Here is a 6,000-nt window from a genome sequence, read left to right as displayed (position 1 = left end):
CCAGCTTCATGCATTACTGGGTCAACTGACAATACAGTTTTAATCTGGATCAAATGCACATGCACTATATTTCTGCATCTTCTGAACTAACAAGTGTGTGGAATATATTGTTAAAGTAGTTTTATACTTTCCGTTGACTATAAGTTGACTGCCATCAAAAAGAAAAACCCAAAACCATCAAACTCACTATAAAGCTAGGCAGAAAAAGTTACTGGTTTAAAACAATGCTAACACATTTTGTTAGGTAGGATAAGTTTGCACCAGAACCGCAATTTTACTGTTTCTGCTGGTAAATTTTCTGATTCGCCATTGAGTACTGAAAAGCCAGATTTGCCAACCACAGCCTGGCCTCTGTATCTGTCTTTTCTTAGATGGCTGGTAACTGTAATGGTAAAAGCAATGCCAGTGATGCACATGCTCAGAAAATAAGTGTTCACTCCTTATTTCCAGCCTGGCATTATAGTGATAGCGAAATGGCTCCTCCAAAACTGGATGCTACATATTGTAGAAGGCCATAGCACAGGCCATCTCTGCCTCCAAAAGTTTTTGAACCAAATAAGCAAGAACAAGCATCTTCTAAAGAAAAGATCTTTTTAAGATTAATTACAAAAACGATTAAAAACATCCAACCTGCAAAACATCTCAGTGGTAATTTAACTATTTGGCTAAACTATGTGTTTAGTACACCAGAATCTTTTGATGAGTTTGCAAGGTGATTTGTATAAGCAATAAATGGAAAATCAGGTGTACTCTTTGAAGCTGGGATATTTCATTTATATTAGATATTTCTGATCAAATACAGGGATTTCCCGTGGTGCATAATAGAGCCTTTTTTTTGGTACGCAATTGGACAATTCTGATTTTTATAAAAATCCTTCCTTTTTAAGCCCATGTAGTGTAATCACAGCCCCTGACAATGTAATTGCAAAATATACAAGGTTAAAATTGTCATTTTTCTTTAGGAAGGAAGCAAGGGTCATCTATATGTACTGCTACATCATTTCCCAGCTGCCCAGCAACATGATTGCCACAGCCAATTTCTATAGGACGTTCATTTTATAGCCTGGCCCAAGGCAGAGAAACAAATGAGTAGACATTCAGTGTTTCATTTCAAGTCATTCAAAGAAACCTCCCAGCCGGTGTCAGATATTGAAGGCTCAACTCCTGGATTTCTTGCAGACAGTGGGAATTTTACTGCTGTACCTCAGTGAGGCACTGAAATCAGTATTTTAGTCTACAGTAAGGAAAGAGAAGAACCATTACATATGGTTCATGATTGGGCAGGGCTTTTCTGGTTATCCTGACTTTTGATTCCCATTAAGGACTCAGGTCCATGTTATATAGAAACACAGCTTGGGACTATTTTGACATGAAAGACAGATAACATGTACATGTACGTGTCAGAGAGGTGTTTGAAGCCACAGCAACAGACCTGGTTGAGTGAATCCCCAGATGCACAATGCAAGGGTCCTGCTCTGAGGTCTCACAAGGACATCTGTACCTGCCTATAGACACACAGGGGATCTAGAGTTAAAACAAAATGCACTGAGAGTCACAATCTTACAGTTTAGATACTGGGATACTAGATATGGAGCTATCCCAGTCTCACTGGATGTTTGCAAGGAAGGACCCTGAAACAGAAAGGGGTTTTGTGAAGTGATGGGCAGGTAGTTGTAGTAAGTAATTTGCTGAAGTATCCAAGATTCTTATGTTTATAAAGGACCCACTGATGTTTAAGTACTATTTTTATGAATGTAACAAGAAGCAAATATTAAAAGGTATTCTCAGATCTGAGCAGAAATTGATGCTGAATGAGTTTACTAACTGAAGTGATTTTAAGAGTATTAAAGCTATTTTAAACTAAACTTGCAGTCAGGATTTCAAATTGCAGCTTGTTACTAAAGATGTTGGTTTCCTGACAACTGCTACCCTACTTACAAAGAACAAGCGCTGGCTCCTCTAACTATCTCTGCATGACAGAAATATTTACAGATGATTATAACAGACCTGTCCATTTTTAGTTGTCAAGGGCCAAGTTATTTCCTACCTAGACTAAACTATGTAAAAGCTAGAACTTTGTAAAGTTATTATTTGGTGTTTCTCACTGACCCTTTAGTACAGAGGATAGCTGGGATTTGTGGCCCTACGAGTTACAATCCTCTGCACCTGTAGGGTCATGACATAAAACCTGAACCCTCCTGACAGCCTGCTGGGGATGGGGAGACTTCTGGGGCTTCTATGCTTTGCTTTAGAGCTATCCTCTAACAAGGCTCCCTCTTCCTCTCTGCTCTTGCCAAGTCCTCCCTGGAATCACAGACTCATAGAATCAGCTAGGTTGAAAAACTCCTTTAAAGTCATGAAGTCCAACCTCCACTCCAGCACTGCCACAGCCACCACTAAACCATGTCACTAAGGGCCTCAGCTACATGTTTTTGGAACACTTGCAGGGACAGTGATTCCGCCACTGCCCTGAGCACCCTGTTCCAATACCTGATCTCCCTCTCAGTGAAGAAATTGTTCCTAATATCCAAACTAAACCTCCCCTGGTGCAGTTTGAGGCTGTACCCTCTTGTCCTATCACTTGTTACTTGGGAGAAGAGACCAATCCCCACTTCACTACAACCTCCTGTCAGGAACCCATCCAATGCGAATTTGCTAGGATCTTTAGCATAGAATCACAGAATAGTTAGGGTTCAAAAGGACCTTAAAATCATCAAGTTCCAACCCCCCTGCCATGGGCAGGGACACCTCACTCTAAATCATGTCACCCAAGGCTTCATCCAACCTGGTCTTGAACACTGCCAGGGATGGAGCATTCACAGCCTTGCTGGGCAACCTATCCCAGTGCCTCACCACGCTAACAGGGAAGAACTTCATATCCAGTCTAAACTTCCCCTGTTTAAGTTTTAACCTATTACCCCTTGTCCTATCACTACAGTCCCTAATGAAGAGTCCATCCCCAGCATCCCTATAGACCCCCTTCAGATACTGGAAGGCTGCTTTGAGGTCTCCATGCAGCCTTCTCTTCTCCAGGATGAACAGCCCCAACTTTCTCAGACTATCTTCATACAGGAGGTGCTCCAGTCCCCTGATCATCCTCGTGGCCCTCCTCTGGACTTGTTCCAACGGATCCATGTCCTTTTTATGTTGAGGACACCAGAACTGCACACAATACTCCAGGTGAGGTCTCACAAGAGCAGAATAAAGGGGCAGGATCACCTCCTTTGACCTGCTGGTCACGCTCCTTTTGATGCAGCCCAGGATACGGTTGGCTTTCTGGGCTGCAAGTGCACACTGCCGGCTCATGCTCATTTTCTCATCGACCAGCACCCCCAAGTCCTTCTCTGCAGGGCTGCTCTGAATCTCTTCTCTGCCCAGCCTGTAGCTGTGCCTGGGATTGCTCCAACCCAGGTGTAGGACCTTGCACTTGACATGGTTAAACTTCATGAGGTTGGCATCAGCCCACCTCACAAGCGTGTGAAGGGCCCTCAGGATGGCATTCCTTCCCTCCAGCGTATCAACCAAACCACACAGCTTGGTGTCATCGGCAAACTTGCTGAGGGCGCACTCAATCCCACTGTCCATGTCAGCGACAAAGATGTTGAAAAAGACGGGTCCCAACACCGATCCGTGAAGGACACCACTTGTTACTGGTCTCCAGCCAGACATTGAGCCATTGACCACAACTCTTTGTCTGTGGCCATCCAGCCAGTTCTTTATCTACCGAGTAGTCCATCCATCAAATTGATGTCTCTCCAATTTAGAGACAAGGATGTCATGTGGGACAGTGGGGAATGCTTTGCACAAGTCCAGGTAGATGACATCAGCTGCTCTACCCCTGTCCATAGGTTCTGTAGCCCCATCATAGAAGGCCACCAAATTGGTCAGGCAGGATTTCCCCTTAGGGAAGCCATGCTGGCTGTCACCAAGCACCTTGTTGATTTTCATGTGCCTTAGCATGCCTTCCAGGAGAATCTGCTCCAAGATTTTGCCAGGCACAGAGGTGAGACTGACTGGTCTGTAATTCCCCGGGTCATCCATTTTCCCCTTCTTGAAAATGGGGGTTATATTTCCCTTTTTCCAGTCGTCGGGAACTTCACCTGACTGCCATGATTTTTCAAATATGATGGCCAGCGGCTTAGCAACTTCATTCGCCAGCTCCTTCAGGACCCGCGGATGGATTTCATCAGGACCCATGGACTTGTGCACGTTCAGATTTTTAAGATGGTCTCGAACCAATTCCTCTCCTACAGTGGGCCCAAGGTCTTCATTCTCACAGTCCCTGCGTCTGCCTTCCAAGACTTGGGTGGTGCGGTCAGAGCCTTTGCTAGAGAAGACCGAGGCAAAGAAGTCATTCAGAACCTCAGCCTTCTCCAAATCCTGTGTAGCTAGTTCACCTGAGAGCTTCCTGAGGGGGCCTACGTTCTCCCTAATCTGTTTTTTATTTGCTATGTACCTGTAGAATCCCTTCCTGTTATCCTTAACATCCCTAGCCAAGTTTAATTCTAACTGGGCCTTAGCTTTCCTAACCTGGTCCCTAGCTTCCCGGACAACATCCCTGTACTCTTCCCAGGCCGCCTGTCCTTGCTTCCACTTTCTATAAAACTCTTTTTTCATTTGAATTTTCCTCAGCAGCTCCTTATCCATCCAAGGAGGTCTCCTGGCCCTCCTGCTGCACTTCCTTCTAGTTGGGATGCAACACTCCTGAGCTTGTAGCAGGTGATCCTTGAATATCACCCAACAGTCTTGGGCCCCCCTGTCCTCTAGGGCTATATCCCATGGAACCTTACTAAGCAGGTTCCTGAAGTGGCCAATGTCTGCTCTCTTGAAGTCCAGGGCAGTGAGCTTGCTGCACGCTCTTCTCACTGTCCTGAGGATCTCAAATTCAACCATCTCATGATCGCTGCACCTAAGGCTGCCCTGGAGAGTCACATTTCCAACCAGCCCTTCCCTGTTGGTGAGCATGAGGTCAAGCATGGCACCTCTCCTTGTCGGCTCCCCTCCCCCAACACCTCTAGTTTAAAACCTCCTTGACCAGTCTGGCAAGCCTCCTACCAAAACTGCTCTTTCCCTTCTTTATCATCAGACCAGCTCCACCAGCCCCTTCCCAGCATGACCTTCCCAAATATGTGCTCCTGTCTGTTCTTTCTTTGTGATACCACTGGGAACACCAGCTTCCTTCAGAGCAGTTTATGTCTTTCTCTGAGGTAACTCAGGGGCAGACACCAGAGGTTGTCCCCCCATAGCAGCATGCCTCCATCAAGTGACCACATCCATCAAGCAACCTGTCAGGAGAGGTTGTCACTAAATAAATCCCATTTCCTTTCCATACACGAAAAGATATTTCTAAGACCTACAGCAGACAGCAATACTTTTTGCAGCAATGGCAGCCCAAGAAACAAAAAGCCAGTCATTCAATGCCAGGCAATGATGCTGAAAGAAAACTATTATTGTCTAATGAAGCAAATCTGTGCCAGCAGTCCCTGCTAAAGCAGAGGATCTCTGTGCCATTCTACCCTTCTGCCTCTACCAGCACAGCCCAAAGGGCAATCATGCCTTTCGGAAGCATGTTTGAGTATACCATTTCTCTGGAGATTATTTTTTTCTTGCTTATCCCCACTGCCCTTAGCAATTTGCATTTAATAAGCAGAATACATATAATTTTATGGCTGATGCTTCTCAGCAGCAAATAAAACTTAACTGCATCTGGGAAGCATGTGAATGGATCCTAATCCTATGTTGAACCATTCCTGTTTTCTGTCCCTTCGCCCCCAGAATGGAACTTGAGGTGCCAGGAAGGCCTGATGAGGAAAAAAAAATCATTAGCCACCATGTATGAACTCCATCTCTTTGAAGAGACCTGCTTGCTGCAGACTTCAGGAGACTGAGGATATTATATCTTCTGTTAGAAAAAGCTGTGATGGCTGAACAGCACCCAACTAATCACCAAGATGTCACCACCCTCAACTTAGCAGACAGTGTAGGTGAGGACGCATCACA

The sequence above is a fragment of the Neopsephotus bourkii genome, unplaced genomic scaffold (assembly GCF_033783945.1).
Source record: "Neopsephotus bourkii isolate Nb327-2 ecotype Australia unplaced genomic scaffold, CSIRO-AGI_Nbou_v1 NB_567, whole genome shotgun sequence".
Taxonomy (NCBI): Eukaryota; Metazoa; Chordata; class Aves; order Psittaciformes; family Psittacidae; genus Neopsephotus; species Neopsephotus bourkii.
The sequence above is the reverse complement of the archived record's forward strand: the minus strand, read 5'-3'. Positions refer to the sequence as shown.